The sequence below is a fragment of the Electrona antarctica genome (genome assembly GCF_951216825.1).
Source record: "Electrona antarctica genome assembly, contig: scaffold_109, whole genome shotgun sequence".
NCBI lineage: Eukaryota > Metazoa > Chordata > Actinopteri > Myctophiformes > Myctophidae > Electrona > Electrona antarctica.
Genome location: NW_027637590.1, coordinates 181,455 through 203,269, shown reverse-complemented (window position 1 = coordinate 203,269; position 21,815 = coordinate 181,455).

Here is a 21,815-nt window from a genome sequence, read left to right as displayed (position 1 = left end):
TATGCCCTCCGACACCATGGACTATAGCCTTTCGCTTTTGCGTGATTTTCACCTTTTTTTTTTAAATCCTCCGAAATCGTGAAAAACGACATACTATAGTATGCCCTCCGACACCATGGACTATAGCCTTTCGCTTTTGCGTGATTTTCACCTTTTTTTTTTTAATCCTCCGAAATCGTGAAAAACGACATGCTAGTATGCGGTCCGAGACCATGGACTATAGCCTTTCGCTTTTGCGTGATTTTCACCTTTTTTTTTAAATCCTCCGAAATCGTGAAAAACGACATACTAGTATGCGGTCCGAGACCATGGACTATAGCCTTTCGCTTTTGCGTGATTTTCACCTTTTTTTTTAAATCCTCCGAAATCGTTAAAAACGACATACTATAGTATGCCCTCCGACACCATGGACTATAGCCTTTCGCTTTTGCGTGATTTTCACCTTTTTTTTAAATCCTCCGAAATCGTGAAAAACGACATACTAGTATGCGGTCCGAGACCATGGACTATAGCCTTTCGCTTTTGCGTGATTTTCACCTTTTTTTTAAATCCTCCGAAATCGTGAAAAACGACATACTAGTATGCGGTCCGAGACCATGGACTATAGCCTTTCGCTTTTGCGTGATTTTCACCTTTTTTTTAAATCCTCCGAAATCGTTAAAAACGACATACTATAGTATGCTCTCCGACACCATGGACTATAGCCTTTCGCTTTTGCGTGATTTTCACCTTTTTTTCAAATCCTCCGAAATCGTGAAAAACGACATACTATAGTATGCCCTCCGACACCATGGACTATAGCCTTTCGCTTTTGCGTGATTTTCACCTTTTTTTTTAAATCCTCCGAAATCGTGAAAAACCACATACTATAGTATGCCCTCCGACACCATGGACTATAGCCTTTCGCTTTTGCGTGATTTTCACCTTTTTTTTTAAAATCCTCCGAAATCGTGAAAAACGACATACTATAGTATGCCCTCCGACACCATGGACTATAGCCTTTCGCTTTTGCGTGATTTTCACCTTTTTTTTAAATCCTCCGAAATCGTGAAAAACGACATACTAGTATGCGGTCCGAGACCATGGACTATAGCCTTTCGCTTTTGCGTGATTTTCACCTTTTTTTAAAATCCTCCGAAATCGTTAAAAACGACATACTATAGTATGCTCTCCGACACCATGGACTATAGCCTTTCGCTTTTGCGTGATTTTCACCTTTTTTTCAAATCCTCCGAAATCGTGAAAAACGACATACTATAGTATGCCCTCCGACACCATGGACTATAGCCTTTCGCTTTTGCGTGATTTTCACCTTTTTTTTTTAATCCTCCGAAATGCCTTTCGCTTTTGCGTGATTTTCACCTTTTTTTTTTTAATCCTCCGAAATCGTGAAAAACGACATACTAGTATGCGGTCCGAGACCATGGACTATAGCCTTTCGCTTTTGCGTGATTTTCACCTTTTTTTTTTAATCCTCCGAAATCGTGAAAAACGACATACTAGTATGCGGTCCGAGACCATGGACTATAGCCTTTTGCTTTTGCGTGATTTTCACCTTTTTTTCAAATCCTCCGAAATCGTGAAAAACGACATACTATAGTATGCCCTCCGACACCATGGACTATAGCCTTTCGCTTTTGCGTGATTTTGACCTTTTTTTTAAATCCTCCGAAATCGTGAAAAACGACATACTATAGTATGCCCTCCGACACCATGGACTATAGCCTTTCGCCTTTGCGTGATTTTCACCTTTTTTTTAAATCCTCCGAAATCGTGAAAAACGACATACTAGTATGCGGTCCGAGACCATGGACTATAGCCTTTCGCTTTTGCGTGATTTTCACCTTTTTTTTAAATCCTCCGAAATCGTTAAAAACGACATACTATAGTATGCTCTCCGACACCATGGACTATAGCCTTTCGCTTTTGCGTGATTTTCACCTTTTTTTCAAATCCTCCGAAATCGTGAAAAACGACATACTATAGTATGCCCTCCGACACCATGGACTATAGCCTTTCGCTTTTGCGTGATTTTCACCTTTTTTTTTAAATCCTCCGAAATCGTGAAAAACCACATACTATAGTATGCCCTCCGACACCATGGACTATAGCCTTTCGCTTTTGCGTGATTTTCACCTTTTTTTCAAATCCTCTGAAATCGTGAAAAACGACATACTATAGTATGCCCTCCGACACCATGGACTATAGCCTTTCGCTTTTGCGTGATTGTCACCTTTTTTTTTTTAAATCCTCCGAAATCGTGAAAAACGACATACTAGTATGCGGTCCGAGACCATGGACTATAGCCTTTTGCTTTTGCGTGATTTTCACCTATTTTTTAAAATCCTCCGAAATCGTTAAAAACGACATACTATAGTATGCTCTCCGACACCATGGACTATAGCCTTTCGCTTTTGCGTGATTTTCACCTTTTTTTTTAAATCCTCCGAAATCGTTAAAAACGACATACTATAGTATGCTCTCCGACACCATGGACTATAGCCTTTCGCTTTTGCGTGATTTTCACCTTTTTTTTTAAATCCTCCGAAATCGTGAAAAACCACATACTATAGTATGCCCTCCGACACCATGGACTATAGCCTTTCGCTTTTGCGTGATTTTCACCTTTTCTTTTTAAATCCTCCGAAATCGTGAAAAACGACATACTATAGTATGCCCTCCGACACCATGGACTATAGCCTTTCGCTTTTGCGTGATTTTCACCTTTTCTTTTTTTAATCCTCCGAAATCGTGAAAAACGACATACTAGTATGCGGTCCGAGACCATGGACTATAGCCTTTCGCTTTTGCGTGATTTTCACCTTTTTTTTTTAATCCTCCGAAATCGTGAAAAACGACATACTAGTATGCGGTCCGAGACCATGGACTATAGCCTTTTGCTTTTGCGTGATTTTCACCTTTTTTTCAAATCCTCCGAAATCGTGAAAAACGACATACTATAGTATGCCCTCCGACACCATGGACTATAGCCTTTCGCTTTTGCGTGATTTTCACCTTTTTTTTAAATCCTCCGAAATCGTGAAAAACGACATACTATAGTATGCCCTCCGACACCATGGACTATAGCCTTTCGCTTTTGCGTGATTTTCACCTTTTTTTTTAAATCCTCCGAAATCGTGAAAAACGACATACTAGTATGCGGTCCGAGACCATGGACTATAGCCTTTCGCTTTTGCGTGATTTTCACATTTTTTTTTAAATCCTCCGAAATCGTTAAAAACGACATACTATAGTATGCTCTCCGACACCATGGACTATAGCCTTTCGCTTTTGCGTGATTTTCACCTTTTTTTCAAATCCTCCGAAATCGTGAAAAACGACATACTATAGTATGCCCTCCGACACCATGGACTATAGCCTTTCGCCTTTGCGTGATTTTCACCTTTTTTTTAAATCCTCCGAAATCGTGAAAAACGACATACTAGTATGCGGTCCGAGACCATGGACTATAGCCTTTCGCTTTTGCGTGATTTTCACCTTTTTTTTAAATCCTCCGAAATCGTGAAAAACGACATACTATAGTATGCTCTCCGACACCATGGACTATAGCCTTTCGCTTTTGCGTGATTTTCACCTTTTTTTCAAATCCTCCGAAATCGTGAAAAACGACATACTATAGTATGCCCTCCGACACCATGGACTATAGCCTTTCGCTTTTGCGTGATTTTCACCTTTTTTTCAAATCCTCCGAAATCGTGATAAACGACATACTATAGTATGCCCTCCGACACCATGGACTATAGCCTTTCGCTTTTGCGTGATTTTCACCTTTTTTTCAAATCCTCCGAAATCGTGAAAAACAACATACTATAGTATGCCCTCCGACACCATGGACTATAGCCTTTCGCTTTTGCGTGATTGTCACCTTTTTTTTTTAAATCCTCCGAAATCGTGAAAAACGACATACTAGTATGCGGTCCGAGACCATGGACTATAGCCTTTCGCTTTTGCGTGATTTTCACCTTTTTTTTTAAATCCTCCGAAATCGTGAAAAACGACATACTATAGTATGCCCTCCGACACCATGGATTATAGCCTTTCGCTTTTGCGTGATTTTCACCTTTTTTTCAAATCCTCCGAAATCGTGATTAACGACATACTATAGTATGCCCTCCGACACCATGGACTATAGCCTTTCGCTTTTGCGTGATTTTCACCTTTTTTTCAAATCCTCCGAAATCGTGAAAAACGACATACTATAGTATGCCCTCCGACACCATGGACTATAGCCTTTCGCTTTTGCGTGATTGTCACCTTTTTTTTTTTAAATCCTCCGAAATCGTGAAAAACGACATACTAGTATGCGGTCCGAGACCATGGACTATAGCCTTTTGCTTTTGCGTGATTTTCACCTTTTTTTTAAATCCTCCGAAATCGTTAAAAACGACATACTATAGTATGCTCTCCGACACCATGGACTATAGCCTTTCACTTTTGCGTGATTTTCACCTTTTTTTTAAATCCTCCGAAATCGTTAAAAACGACATACTATAGTATGCTCTCCGACACCATGGACTATAGCCTTTCGCTTTTGCGTGATTTTCACCTTTTTTTCAAATCCTCCGAAATCGTGAAAAACGACATACTATAGTATGCCCTCCGACACCATGGACTATAGCCTTTCGCTTTTGCGTGATTTTCACCTTTTTTTTTTAAATCCTCCGAAATCGTGAAAAACGACATACTATAGTATGCCCTCCGACACCATGGACTATAGCCTTTCGCTTTTGCGTGATTTTCACCTTTTTTTTTAAATCCTCCGAAATCGTGAAAAACCACATACTATAGTATGCCCTCCGACACCATGGACTATAGCCTTTCGCTTTTGCGTGATTTTCACCTTTTTTTTTAAATCCTCCGAAATCGTGAAAAACGACATACTATAGTATGCCCTCCGACACCATGGACTATAGCCTTTCGCTTTTGCGTGATTTTCACCTTTTTTTTTAAATCCTCCGAAATCGTGAAAAACCACATACTATAGTATGCCCTCCGACACCATGGACAATAGCCTTTCGCTTTTGCGTGATTTTCACCTTTTTTTCAAATCCTCTGAAATCGTGAAAAACGACATACTATAGTATGCCCTCCGACACCATGGACTATAGCCTTTCGCTTTTGCGTGATTGTCACCTTTTTTTTTTTAAATCCTCCGAAATCGTGAAAAACGACATACTAGTATGCGGTCCGAGACCATGGACTATAGCCTTTCGCTTTTGCGTGATTTTCACCTTTTTTTCAAATCCTCCGAAATCGTGAAAAACGACATACTATAGTATGCCCTCCGACACCATGGACTATAGCCTTTCGCTTTTGCGTGATTTTCACCTTTTTTTCAAATCCTCCGAAATCGTGATAAACGACATACTATGGTATGCCCTCCGACACCATGGACTATAGCCTTTCGCTTTTGCGTGATTTTCACCTTTTTTTTTTTAATCCTCCGAAATCGTGAAAAACGACATACTAGTATGCGGTCCGAGACCATGGACTATAGCCTTTCGCTTTTGCGTGATTTTCACCTTTTTTTTTTAATCCTCCGAAATCGTGAAAAACGACATACTAGTATGCGGTCCGAGACCATGGACTATAGCCTTTTGCTTTTGCGTTATTTTCACCTTTTTTTCAAATCCTCCGAAATCGTGAAAAACGACATACTATAGTATGCCCTCCGACACCATGGACTATAGCCTTTCGCTTTTGCGTGATTTTCACCTTTTTTTTAAATCCTCCGAAATCGTGAAAAACGACATACTATAGTATGCCCTCCGACACCATGGACTATAGCCTTTCGCCTTTGCGTGATTTTCACCTTTTTTTTAAATCCTCCGAAATCGTGAAAAACGACATACTAGTATGCGGTCCGAGACCATGGACTATAGCCTTTCGCTTTTGCGTGATTTTCACCTTTTTTTTAAATCCTCCGAAATCGTGAAAAACGACATACTATAGTATGCTCTCCGACACCATGGACTATAGCCTTTCGCTTTTGCGTGATTTTCACCTTTTTTTCAAATCCTCCGAAATCGTGAAAAACGACATACTATAGTATGCCCTCCGACACCATGGACTATAGCCTTTCGCTTTTGCGTGATTTTCACCTTTTTTTCAAATCCTCCGAAATCGTGATAAACGACATACTATAGTATGCCCTCCGACACCATGGACTATAGCCTTTCGCTTTTGCGTGATTTTCACCTTTTTTTCAAATCCTCCGAAATCGTGAAAAACAACATACTATAGTATGCCCTCCGACACCATGGACTATAGCCTTTCGCTTTTGCGTGATTGTCACCTTTTTTTTTTAAATCCTCCGAAATCGTGAAAAACGACATACTAGTATGCGGTCCGAGACCATGGACTATAGCCTTTCGCTTTTGCGTGATTTTCACTTTTTTTTTAAATCCTCCGAAATCGTGAAAAACGACATACTATAGTATGCCCTCCGACACCATGGATTATAGCCTTTCGCTTTTGCGTGATTTTCACCTTTTTTTCAAATCCTCCGAAATCGTGATTAACGACATACTATAGTATGCCCTCCGACACCATGGACTATAGCCTTTCGCTTTTGCGTGATTTTCACCTTTTTTTCAAATCCTCCGAAATCGTGAAAAACGACATACTATAGTATGCCCTCCGACACCATGGACTATAGCCTTTCGCTTTTGCGTGATTGTCACCTTTTTTTTTTTAAATCCTCCGAAATCGTGAAAAACGACATACTAGTATGCGGTCCGAGACCATGGACTATAGCCTTTTGCTTTTGCGTGATTTTCACCTTTTTTTTAAATCCTCCGAAATCGTTAAAAACGACATACTATAGTATGCTCTCCGACACCATGGACTATAGCCTTTCACTTTTGCGTGATTTTCACCTTTTTTTTAAATCCTCCGAAATCGTTAAAAACGACATACTATAGTATGCTCTCCGACACCATGGACTATAGCCTTTCGCTTTTGCGTGATTTTCACCTTTTTTTCAAATCCTCCGAAATCGTGAAAAACGACATACTATAGTATGCCCTCCGACACCATGGACTATAGCCTTTCGCTTTTGCGTGATTTTCACCTTTTTTTTTTAAATCCTCCGAAATCGTGAAAAACGACATACTATAGTATGCCCTCCGACACCATGGACTATAGCCTTTCGCTTTTGCGTGATTTTCACCTTTTTTTTTAAATCCTCCGAAATCGTGAAAAACCACATACTATAGTATGCCCTCCGACACCATGGACAATAGCCTTTCGCTTTTGCGTGATTTTCACCTTTTTTTCAAATCCTCTGAAATCGTGAAAAACGACATACTATAGTATGCCCTCCGACACCATGGACTATAGCCTTTCGCTTTTGCGTGATTGTCACCTTTTTTTTTTTAAATCCTCCGAAATCGTGAAAAACGACATACTAGTATGCGGTCCGAGACCATGGACTATAGCCTTTTGCTTTTGCGTGATTTTCACCTATTTTTTTAAATCCTCCGAAATCGTTAAAAACGACATACTATAGTATGCTCTCCGACACCATGGACTATAGCCTTTCGCTTTTGCGTGATTTTCACCTTTTTTTTAAATCCTCCGAAATCGTTAAAAACGACATACTATAGTATGCTCTCCGACACCATGGACTATAGCCTTTCGCTTTTGCGTGATTTTCACCTTTTTTTTTAAATCCTCCGAAATCGTGAAAAACCACATACTATAGTATGCCCTCCGACACCATGGACTATAGCCTTTCGCTTTTGCGTGATTTTCACCTTTTTTTTTTAAATCCTCCGAAATCGTGAAAAACGACATACTATAGTATGCCCTCCGACACCATGGACTATAGCCTTTCGCTTTTGCGTGATTTTCACCTTTTCTTTTTTTAATCCTCCGAAATCGTGAAAAACGACATACTAGTATGCGGTCCGAGACCATGGACTATAGCCTTTCGCTTTTGCGTGATTTTCACCTTTTTTTTTTAATCCTCCGAAATCGTGAAAAACGACATACTAGTATGCGGTCCGAGACCATGGACTATAGCCTTTCGCTTTTGCGTGATTTTCACCTTTTTTTAAAATCCTCCGAAATCGTTAAAAACGACATACTATAGTATGCTCTCCGACACCATGGACTATAGCCTTTCGCTTTTGCGTGATTTTCACCTTTTTTTCAAATCCTCCGAAATCGTGAAAAACGACATACTATAGTATGCCCTACCACACCATGGACTATAGCCTTTCGCTTTTGCGTGATTGTCACCTTTTTTTTTTAAATCCTCCGAAATCGTGAAAAACGACATACTAGTATGCGGTCCGACACCATGGACTATAGCCTTTTGCTTTTGCGTGATTTTCACCTTTTTTTCAAATCCTCCGAAATCGTGAAAAACGACATACTATAGTATGCCCTCCGACACCATGGACTATAGCCTTTCGCTTTTGCGTGATTTTCACCTTTTTTTTTAAATCCTCCGAAATCGTGAAAAACCACATACTATAGTATGCTCTCCGACACCATGGACTATAGCCTTTCGCTTTTGCGTGATTTTCACCTTTTTTTTTAATCCTCCGAAATCGTGAAAAACGACATACTAGTATGCGGTCCGAGACCATGGACTATAGCCTTTCGCTTTTGCGTGATTTTCACCTTTTTTTTAAATCCTCCGAAATCGTGAAAAACGACATACTAGTATGCGGTCCGAGACCATGGACTATAGCCTTTCGCTTTTGCGTGATTTTCACCTTTTTTTCAAATCCTCCGAAATCGTGAAAAACGACATACTATAGTATGCCCTCCGACACCATGGACTATAGCCTTTCGCTTTTGCGTGATTTTCACCTTTTTTTTTAAATCCTCCGAAATCGTGAAAAACCACATACTATAGTATGCCCTCCGACACCATGGACTATAGCCTTTCGCTTTTGCGTGATTTTCACCTTTTTTTTTAAAATCCTCCGAAATCGTGAAAAACGACATACTATAGTATGCCCTCCGACACCATGGACTATAGCCTTTCGCTTTTGCGTGATTTTCACCTTTTTTTTAAATCCTCCGAAATCGTGAAAAACGACATACTAGTATGCGGTCCGAGACCATGGACTATAGCCTTTCGCTTTTGCGTGATTTTCACCTTTTTTTAAAATCCTCCGAAATCGTTAAAAACGACATACTATAGTATGCTCTCCGACACCATGGACTATAGCCTTTCGCTTTTGCGTGATTTTCACCTTTTTTTCAAATCCTCCGAAATCGTGAAAAACGACATACTATAGTATGCCCTCCGACACCATGGACTATAGCCTTTCGCTTTTGCGTGATTTTCACCTTTTTTTTTAAATCCTCCGAAATCGTGAAAAACCACATACTATAGTATGCCCTCCGACACCATTGACTATAGCCTTTCGCTTTTGCGTGATTTTCACCTTTTTTTTTTAAAAATCCTCCGAAATCGTGAAAAACGACATACTATAGTATGCCCTCCGACACCATGGACTATAGCCTTTTGCTTTTGCGTGATTTTCACCTTTTTTTTTTTTAATCCTCCGAAATCGTGAAAAACGACATACTAGTATGCGGTCCGAGACCATGGACTATAGCCTTTCGCTTTTGCGTGATTTTCACCTTTTTTTTTTAATCCTCCGAAATCGTGAAAAACGACATACTAGTATGCGGTCCGAGACCATGGACTATAGCCTTTTGCTTTTGCGTGATTTTCACCTTTTTTTCAAATCCTCCGAAATCGTGAAAAACGACATACTATAGTATGCCCTCCGACACCATGGACTATAGCCTTTCGCTTTTGCGTGATTTTCACCTTTTTTTTAAATCCTCCGAAATCGTGAAAAACGACATACTATAGTATGCCCTCCGACACCATGGACTATAGCCTTTCGCCTTTGCGTGATTTTCACCTTTTTTTTAAATCCTCCGAAATCGTGAAAAACGACATACTAGTATGCGGTCCGAGACCATGGACTATAGCCTTTCGCTTTTGCGTGATTTTCACCTTTTTTTTAAATCCTCCGAAATCGTTAAAAACGACATACTATAGTATGCTCTCCGACACCATGGACTATAGCCTTTCGCTTTTGCGTGATTTTCACCTTTTTTTCAAATCCTCCGAAATCGTGATAAACGACATACTATAGTATGCCCTCCGACACCATGGACTATAGCCTTTCGCTTTTGCGTGATTTTCACCTTTTTTTCAAATCCTCCGAAATCGTGAAAAACAACATACTATAGTATGCCCTCCGACACCATGGACTATAGCCTTTCGCTTTTGCGTGATTGTCACCTTTTTTTTTTAAATCCTCCGAAATCGTGAAAAACGACATACTAGTATGCGGTCCGAGACCATGGACTATAGCCTTTCGCTTTTGCGTGATTTTCACCTTTTTTTTTAAATCCTCCGAAATCGTGAAAAACGACATACTATAGTATGCCCTCCGACACCATGGATTATAGCCTTTCGCTTTTGCGTGATTTTCACCTTTTTTTCAAATCCTCCGAAATCGTGATTAACGACATACTATAGTATGCCCTCCGACACCATGGACTATAGCCTTTCGCTTTTGCGTGATTTTCACCTTTTTTTCAAATCCTCCGAAATCGTGAAAAACGACATACTATAGTATGCCCTCCGACACCATGGACTATAGCCTTTCGCTTTTGCGTGATTGTCACCTTTTTTTTTTAAATCCTCCGAAATCGTGAAAAACGACATACTAGTATGCGGTCCGAGACCATGGACTATAGCCTTTTGCTTTTGCGTGATTTTCACCTTTTTTTTAAATCCTCCGAAATCGTTAAAAACGACATACTATAGTATGCTCTCCGACACCATGGACTATAGCCTTTCGCTTTTGCGTGATTTTCACCTTTTTTTTAAATCCTCCGAAATCGTTAAAAACGACATACTATAGTATGCTCTCCGACACCATGGACTATAGCCTTTCGCTTTTGCGTGATTTTCACCTTTTTTTCAAATCCTCCGAAATCGTGAAAAACGACATACTATAGTATGCCCTCCGACACCATGGACTATAGCCTTTCGCTTTTGCGTGATTTTCACCTTTTTTTTTTAAATCCTCCGAAATCGTGAAAAACGACATACTATAGTATGCCCTCCGACACCATGGACTATAGCCTTTCGCTTTTGCGTGATTTTCACCTTTTTTTTTAAATCCTCCGAAATCGTGAAAAACGACATACTATAGTATGCCCTCCGACACCATGGACTATAGCCTTTCGCTTTTGCGTGATTTTCACCTTTTTTTTTAAATCCTCCGAAATCGTGAAAAACCACATACTATAGTATGCCCTCCGACACCATGGACTATAGCCTTTCGCTTTTGCGTGATTTTCACCTTTTTTTAAAATCCTCCGAAATCGTGAAAAACGACATACTATGGTATGCCCTCCGACACCATGGACTATAGCCTTTCGCTTTTGCGTGATTGTCACCTTTTTTTTTTTAAATCCTCCGAAATCGTGAAAAACGACATACTAGTATGCGGTCCGAGACCATGGACTATAGCCTTTTGCTTTTGCGTGATTTTCACCTATTTTTTAAAATCCTCCGAAATCGTTAAAAACGACATACTATAGTATGCTCTCCGACACCATGGACTATAGCCTTTCGCTTTTGCGTGATTTTCACCTTTTTTTTAAATCCTCCGAAATCGTTAAAAACGACATACTATAGTATGCTCTCCGACACCATGGACTATAGCCTTTCGCTTTTGCGTGATTTTCACCTTTTTTTTTAAATCCTCCGAAATCGTGAAAAACCACATACAATTTACAATTTACAATTTAGGCATTTAGCAGACGCTCTTAATCCAGAGCGACTTACATTAGGCAAGAACAAAAGTATGGGAATACATCACATATATAAAATGCATTTATCAAGAAACATGCGTAAGCTAAGAACGTAACTAGAACATATCTATATAATGACACTATACATATTAAATATACATATATACTATACTATGCTATACATATGTACTATGATGTGCTATGACTACATACAATGCAATTATTGTGCTGTCTACATGACATGCTATAAGTCTGTTTCAAATGCTATCTAAGTCTAAAAAGTGCTATCTAAGGATACTATAGTATGCCCTCCGACACCATGGACTATAGCCTTTCGCTTTTGCGTGATTTTCACCTTTTTTTTTTAAATCCTCCGAAATCGTGAAAAACGACATACTATAGTATGCCCTCCGACACCATGGACTATAGCCTTTCGCTTTTGCGTGATTTTCACCTTTTCTTTTTTTAATCCTCCGAAATCGTGAAAAACGACATACTAGTATGCGGTCCGACACCATGGACTATAGCCTTTTGCTTTTGCGTGATTTTCACCTTTTTTTCAAATCCTCCGAAATCGTGAAAAACGACATACTATAGTATGCCCTCCGACACCATGGACTATAGCCTTTCGCTTTTGCGTGATTTTCACCTTTTTTTTAAATCCTCCGAAATCGTGAAAAACGACATACTATAGTATGCCCTCCGACACCATGGACTATAGCCTTTCACTTTTGCGTGATTTTCACCTTTTTTTTAAATCCTCCGAAATCGTTAAAAACGACATACTATAGTATGCTCTCCGACACCATGGACTATAGCCTTTCGCTTTTGCGTGATTTTCACCTTTTTTTTAAATCCTCCGAAATCGTTAAAAACGACATACTATAGTATGCTCTCCGACACCATGGACTATAGCCTTTCGCTTTTGCGTGATTTTCACCTTTTTTTCAAATCCTCCGAAATCGTGAAAAACGACATACTATAGTATGCCCTCCGACACCATGGACTATAGCCTTTCGCTTTTGCGTGATTTTCACCTTTTTTTTTTAAATCCTCCGAAATCGTGAAAAACGACATACTATAGTATGCCCTCCGACACCATGGACTATAGCCTTTCGCTTTTGCGTGATTTTCACCTTTTTTTTTAAATCCTCCGAAATCGTGAAAAACGACATACTATAGTATGCCCTCCGACACCATGGACTATAGCCTTTCGCTTTTGCGTGATTTTCACCTTTTTTTTTAAATCCTCCGAAATCGTGAAAAACCACATACTATAGTATGCCCTCCGACACCATGGACTATAGCCTTTCGCTTTTGCGTGATTTTCACCTTTTTTTAAAATCCTCCGAAATCGTGAAAAACGACATACTATGGTATGCCCTCCGACACCATGGACTATAGCCTTTCGCTTTTGCGTGATTGTCACCTTTTTTTTTTTAAATCCTCCGAAATCGTGAAAAACGACATACTAGTATGCGGTCCGAGACCATGGACTATAGCCTTTTGCTTTTGCGTGATTTTCACCTATTTTTTAAAATCCTCCGAAATCGTTAAAAACGACATACTATAGTATGCTCTCCGACACCATGGACTATAGCCTTTCGCTTTTGCGTGATTTTCACCTTTTTTTTTTAAATCCTCCGAAATCGTGAAAAACGACATACTATAGTATGCCCTCCGACACCATGGACTATAGCCTTTCGCTTTTGCGTGATTTTCACCTTTTCTTTTTTTAATCCTCCGAAATCGTGAAAAACGACATACTAGTATGCGGTCCGACACCATGGACTATAGCCTTTTGCTTTTGCGTGATTTTCACCTTTTTTTCAAATCCTCCGAAATCGTGAAAAACGACATACTATAGTATGCCCTCCGACACCATGGACTATAGCCTTTCGCTTTTGCGTGATTTTCACCTTTTTTTTAAATCCTCCGAAATCGTGAAAAACGACATACTATAGTATGCCCTCCGACACCATGGACTATAGCCTTTCACTTTTGCGTGATTTTCACCTTTTTTTTAAATCCTCCGAAATCGTTAAAAACGACATACTATAGTATGCTCTCCGACACCATGGACTATAGCCTTTCGCTTTTGCGTGATTTTCACCTTTTTTTTAAATCCTCCGAAATCGTTAAAAACGACATACTATAGTATGCTCTCCGACACCATGGACTATAGCCTTTCGCTTTTGCGTGATTTTCACCTTTTTTTCAAATCCTCCGAAATCGTGAAAAACGACATACTATAGTATGCCCTCCGACACCATGGACTATAGCCTTTCGCTTTTGCGTGATTTTCACCTTTTTTTTTTAAATCCTCCGAAATCGTGAAAAACGACATACTATAGTATGCCCTCCGACACCATGGACTATAGCCTTTCGCTTTTGCGTGATTTTCACCTTTTTTTTTAAATCCTCCGAAATCGTGAAAAACGACATACTATAGTATGCCCTCCGACACCATGGACTATAGCCTTTCGCTTTTGCGTGATTTTCACCTTTTTTTTTAAATCCTCCGAAATCGTGAAAAACCACATACTATAGTATGCCCTCCGACACCATGGACTATAGCCTTTCGCTTTTGCGTGATTTTCACCTTTTTTTAAAATCCTCCGAAATCGTGAAAAACGACATACTATGGTATGCCCTCCGACACCATGGACTATAGCCTTTCGCTTTTGCGTGATTGTCACCTTTTTTTTTTTAAATCCTCCGAAATCGTGAAAAACGACATACTAGTATGCGGTCCGAGACCATGGACTATAGCCTTTTGCTTTTGCGTGATTTTCACCTATTTTTTAAAATCCTCCGAAATCGTTAAAAACGACATACTATAGTATGCTCTCCGACACCATGGACTATAGCCTTTCGCTTTTGCGTGATTTTCACCTTTTTTTTAAATCCTCCGAAATCGTTAAAAACGACATACTATAGTATGCTCTCCGACACCATGGACTATAGCCTTTCGCTTTTGCGTGATTTTCACCTTTTTTTTTAAATCCTCCGAAATCGTGAAAAACCACATACAATTTACAATTTACAATTTAGGCATTTAGCAGACGCTCTTAATCCAGAGCGACTTACATTAGGCAAGAACAAAAGTATGGGAATACATCACATATATAAAATGCATTTATCAAGAAACATGCGTAAGCTAAGAACGTAACTAGAACATATCTATATAATGACACTATACATATTAAATATACATATATACTATACTATGCTATACATATGTACTATGATGTGCTATGACTACATACAATGCAATTATTGTGCTGTCTACATGACATGCTATAAGTCTGTTTCAAATGCTATCTAAGTCTAAAAAGTGCTATCTAAGGATACTATAGTATGCCCTCCGACACCATGGACTATAGCCTTTCGCTTTTGCGTGATTTTCACCTTTTTTTTTTAAATCCTCCGAAATCGTGAAAAACGACATACTATAGTATGCCCTCCGACACCATGGACTATAGCCTTTCGCTTTTGCGTGATTTTCACCTTTTCTTTTTTTAATCCTCCGAAATCGTGAAAAACGACATACTAGTATGCGGTCCGAGACCATGGACTATAGCCTTTTGCTTTTGCTTGATTTTCACCTTTTTTTCAAATCCTCCGAAATCGTGAAAAACGACATACTATAGTATGCCCTCCGACACCATGGACTATAGCCTTTCGCTTTTGCGTGATTTTCACCTTTTTTTTAAATCCTCCGAAATCGTGAAAAACGACATACTATAGTATGCCCTCCGACACCATGGACTATAGCCTTTCGCTTTTGCGTGATTTTCACCTTTTTTTTTAAATCCTCCGAAATCGTGAAAAACGACATACTAGTATGCGGTCCGAGACCATGGACTATAGCCTTTCGCTTTTGCGTGATTTTCACCTTTTTTTTAAATCCTCCGAAATCGTTAAAAACGACATACTATAGTATGCTCTCCGACACCATGGACTATAGCCTTTCGCTTTTGCGTGATTTTCACCTTTTTTTCAAATCCTCCGAAATCGTGAAAAACGACATACTATAGTATGCCCTCCGACACCATGGACTATAGCCTTTCGCTTTTGCGTGATTTTCACCTTTTTTTCAAATCCTCCGAAATCGTGATAAACGACATACTATGGTATGCCCTCCGACACCATGGACTATAGCCTTTCGCTTTTGCGTGATTTTCACCTTTTTTTCAAATCCTCCGAAATCGTGAAAAACGACATACTATAGTATGCCCTACCACACCATGGACTATAGCCTTTCGCTTTTGCGTGATTGTCACCTTTTTTTTTTAAATCCTCCGAAATCGTGAAAAACGACATACTAGTATGCGGTCCGACACCATGGACTATAGCCTTTTGCTTTTGCGTGATTTTCACCTTTTTTTCAAATCCTCCGAAATCGTGAAAAACGACATACTATAGTATGCCCTCCGACACCATGGACTATAGCCTTTCGCTTTTGCGTGATTTTCACCTTTTTTTTAAATCCTCCGAAATCGTGAAAAACGACATACTATAGTATGCCCTCCGACACCATGGACTATAGCCTTTCACTTTTGCGTGATTTTCACCTTTTTTTTAAATCCTCCGAAATCGTTAAAAACGACATACTATAGTATGCTCTCCGACACCATGGACTATAGCCTTTCGCTTTTGCGTGATTTTCACCTTTTTTTCAAATCCTCCGAAATCGTGAAAAACGACATACTATAGTATGCCCTCCGACACCATGGACTATAGCCTTTCGCTTTTGCGTGATTTTCACCTTTTTTTCAAATCCTCCGAAATCGTGAAAAACGACATACTATAGTATGCCCTCCGACACCATGGACTATAGCCTTTCGCTTTTGCGTGATTGTCACCTTTTTTTTTTAAATCCTCCGAAATCGTGAAAAACGACATACTAGTATGCGGTCCGACACCATGGACTATAGCCTTTCGCTTTTGCGTGATTTTCACCTTTTTTTTTTAAATCCTCCGAAATCGTGAAAAACGACATACTAGTATGCGGTCCGAGACCATGGACTATAGCCTTTCGCTTTTGCGTGATTTTCACCTTTTTTTTTAAATCCTCCGAAATCGTGAAAAACGACATACTATAGTATGCCCTCCGACACCATGGATTATAGCCTTTCGCTTTTGCGTGATTTTCACCTTTTTTTCAAATCCTCCGAAATCGTGATTAACGACATACTATAATATGCCCTCCGACACCATGGACTATAGCCTTTCGCTTTTGCGTGATTTTCACCTTTTTTTCAAATCCTCCGAAATCGTGAAAAACGACATACTATAGTATGCCCTCCGACACCATGGACTATAGCCTTTCGCTTTTGCGTGATTGTCACCTTTTTTTTTTAAATCCTCCGAAATCGTGAAAAACGACATACTAGTATGCGGTCCGAGACCATGGACTATAGCCTTTTGCTTTTGCGTGATTTTCACCTTTTTTTTAAATCCTCCGAAATCGTTAAAAACGACATACTATAGTATGCTCTCCGACACCATGGACTATAGCCTTTCGCTTTTGCGTGATTTTCACCTTTTTTTTAAATCCCTTGAAATCGTTAAAAACGACATACTATAGTATGCTCTCCGACACCATGGACTATAGCCTTTCGCTTTTGCGTGATTTTCACCTTTTTTTTAAATCCTCCGAAATCGTGAAAAACGACATACTATAGTATGCCCTCCGACACCATGGACTATAGCCTTTCGCTTTTGCGTGATTTTCACCTTTTTTTTTAAATCCTCCGAAATCGTGAAAAACGACATACTATAGTATGCCCTCCGACACCATGGACTATAGCCTTTCGCTTTTGCGTGATTTTCACCTTTTTTTTTAAATCCTCCGAAATCGTGAAAAACGACATACTATAGTATGCCCTCCGACACCATGGACTATAGCCTTTCGCTTTTGCGTGATTTTCACCTTTTTTTTTAAATCCTCCGAAATCGTGAAAAACGACATACTATAGTATGCCCTCCGACACCATGGACTATAGCCTTTCGCTTTTGCGTGATTTTCACCTTTTTTTTTAAATCCTCCGAAATCGTGAAAAACCACATACTATAGTATGCCCTCCGACACCATGGACTATAGCCTTTCGCTTTTGCGTGATTTTCACCTTTTTTTTTAAATCCTCCGAAATCGTGAAAAACGACATACTATAGTATGCCCTCCGACACCATGGACTATAGCCTTTCGCTTTTGCGTGATTTTCACCTTTTTTTTTAAATCCTCCGAAATCGTGAAAAACCACATACTATAGTATGCCCTCCGACACCATGGACTATAGCCTTTCGCTTTTGCGTGATTTTCACCTTTTTTTCAAATCCTCCGAAATCGTGAAAAACGACATACTATAGTATGCCCTCCGACACCATGGACTATAGCCTTTCGCTTTTGCGTGATTGTCACCTTTTTTTTTTAAATCCTCCGAAATCGTGAAAAACTACATACTAGTATGCGGTCCGAGACCATGGACTATAGCCTTTTGCTTTTGCGTGATTTTCACCTTTTTTTAAAATCCTCCGAAATCGTTAAAAACGACATACTATAGTATGCTCTCCGACACCATGGACTATAGCCTTTCGCTTTTGCGTGATTTTCACCTTTTTTTTAAATCCTCCGAAATCGTTAAAAACGACATACTATAGTATGCTCTCCGACACCATGGACTATAGCCTTTCGCTTTTGCGTGATTTTCACCTTTTTTTCAAATCCTCCGAAATCGTGAAAAACGACATACTATAGTATGCCCTCCGACACCATGGACTATAGCCTTTCGCTTTTGCGTGATTTTCACCTTTTTTTTTAAATCCTCCGAAATCGTGAAAAACGACATACTAGTATGCGGTCCGAGACCATGGACTATAGCCTTTTGCTTTTGCGTGATTTTCACCTTTTTTTAAAATCCTCCGAAATCGTTAAAAACGACATACTATAGTATGCTCTCCGACACCATGGACTATAGCCTTTCGCTTTTGCGTGATTTTCACCTTTTTTTAAAATCCTCCGAAATCGTTAAAAACGACATACTATAGTATGCTCTCCGACACCATGGACTATAGCCTTTCGCTTTTGCGTGATTTTCACCTTTTTTTCAAATCCTCCGAAATCGTGAAAAACGACATACTATAGTATGCCCTCCGACACCATGGACTATAGCCTTTCGCTTTTGCGTGATTTTCACCTTTTTTTTTTTAAATCCTCCGAAATCGTGAAAAACGACATACTATAGTATGCCCTCCGACACCATGGACTATAGCCTTTCGCTTTTGCGTGATTTTCACCTTTTTTTCAAATCCTCCAAAATCGTGAAAAACGACATACTATAGTATGCCCTCCGACACCATGGACTATAGCCTTTCGCTTTTGCGTGATTTTCACCTTTTTTTTAAATCCTCCGAAATCGTTAAAAACGACATACTATAGTATGCCCTCCGACACCATGGAGTATAGCCTTTCGCTTTTGCGTGATTTTCACCTTTTTTTTAAATCCTCCGAAATCGTGAAAAACGACATACTAGTATGCGGTCCGAGACCATGGACTATAGCCTTTCGCTTTTGCGTGATTTTCACCTTTTTTTTTAAATCCTCGGAAATCGTTAAAAACGACATACTATAGTATGCTCTCCGACACCATGGACTATAGCCTTTCGCTTTTGCGTGATTTTCACCTTTTTTTCAAATCCTCCGAAATCGTGAAAAACGACATACTATAGTATGCCCTCCGACACCATGGACTATAGCCTTTCGCTTTTGCGTGATTTTCACCTTTTTTTTTAAATCCTCCGAAATCGTGAAAAACCACATACTATAGTATGCCCTCCGACACCATGGACTATAGCCTTTCGCTTTTGCGTGATTTTCACCTTTTTTTCAAATCCTCCGAAATCGTGATAAACGACATACTATAGTATGCCCTCCGACACCATGGACTATAGCCTTTCGCTTTTGCGTGATTTTCACCTTTTTTTCAAATCCTCCGAAATCGTGAAAAACGACATACTATAGTATGCCCTCCGACACCATGGACTATAGCCTTTCGCTTTTGCGTGATTGTCACCTTTTTTTTTTAAATCCTCCGAAATCGTGAAAAACGACATACTAGTATGCGGTCCGAGACCATGGACTATAGCCTTTTGCTTTTGCGTGATTTTCACCTTTTTTTTTTAATCCTCCGAAATCGTGAAAAACGACATACTAGTATGCGGTCCGAGACCATGGACTATAGCCTTTCGCTTTTGCGTGATTTTCACCTTTTTTTTAAATCCTCCGAAATCGTGAAAAACGACATACTATAGTATGCCCTCCGACACCATGGACTATAGCCTTTCGCTTTTGCGTGATTTTCACCTTTTTTTTAAATCCTCCGAAATCGTGAAAAACGACATACTATAGTATGCCCTCCGACACCATGGACTATAGCCTTTCGCCTTTGCGTGATTTTCACCTTTTTTTTAAATCCTCCGAAATCGTGAAAAACGACATACTAGTATGCGGTCCGAGACCATGGACTATAGCCTTTCGCTTTTGCGTGATTTTCACCTTTTTTTTAAATCCTCCGAAATCGTTAAAAACGACATACTATAGTATGCTCTCCGACACCATGGACTATAGCCTTTCGCTTTTGCGTGATTTTCACCTTTTTTTCAAATCCTCCGAAATCGTGAAAAACGACATTGATTGATTGATTGATTGAAGAATTTATTAACAGTTTGCAGAATTACAGTACATTTCAAGCACAAACTCAATACAAAGGCTGTTAACTGTGAGTGGACGACCCAATTAAGCATTACACTTGTTTCCAACAGGGTCCACCATGTTCAAATCATCAAAACATTTAGAGACGTACAAATAGACACTTCTATAGACAGAACAGGAATTCATCAAAAAAGAATTCATCAAAAAGGAGGTAAAAAGGGAAAAGAAATATATACAGTGAGGGGAAAAAAGGGGGGGGCGGGGGGGGGGGATTCAGATTTTATGGGGGCCAGTTTCGAATTGCAGCCATCCGTAGGTGCCCTTTGAGAGCGGTTTTGAAGGAGTCAAGGGATTCGCATGTCTTAATGACAGTTGGTAGGGCGTTCCACATTTTGGTGGCATAGGAGCGAAAAGAATTTAGTCCCTTGTTTGTGCCGAATCTGGGTTGTACATGGTTCGTTGCACTCCCTCTGGTGTTGTGGGTGTGGACTTCGTTAACATTAAGGAAGTATCTAGACAGGTACATGGGTATCTTGGTGGTGTATCGAATCTTGTGGACCAGACCCATTGCAAGATGCTGTACTCTGTCGTCGACCCTAAGCCATTCCAGCCTGTCGAAGTGGGCAGGGGTGAGGTGGGTTCGGGGGGCTAGATCAAGTAGGAGCCTGACCAGTTTGTTTTGGGAAGTCTGGAGCCTGGTTTTAAGGGCCTTTGAGGTGCTGTGGTACCAGGAGGTGCATGCATAGTCAAAGAAACCCTGTACAAGGGCTCCTGTTAAGGTCTTCAAGGTGTTTTTGTTGACCAGTGAGGAGATCCTGTAGAGGAATCTTGTTCTATGGTTGACTTTTTTGATTACGTTGGTGGCCATTTTATCACCGGAAAGATTAGCCTCCAGGATGGAACCTAGGTAGGTAATTTCATCTTTACGTGTGATAACATTGTCACCCACTCTAACCAAGAAGCCATTTGCCTTGCTGAGATTACTAATAGAGCCAAAGAGAATGGATTCAGTTTTTCCCAGGTGTAAAGATAGTTTGTTATCAGCGAGCCAGGTGCAGATTCTACCGAGTTCAGAGCTGAGGGCATTTTCAACCTGCAGTTTGTCCCTGTCCGAGACCAGCAGTGCTGAGTCATCTGCGAACAGGAACAAGTTGCAGTCACAGGCTGAAGTCATGTCGTTTACATATATTAGGAACAGTAGAGGCCCTAGTATGCTTCCTTGTGGAACGCCACAGCTCACTGGGAGGGGGGGGGACAGTGTTCCGTTCAC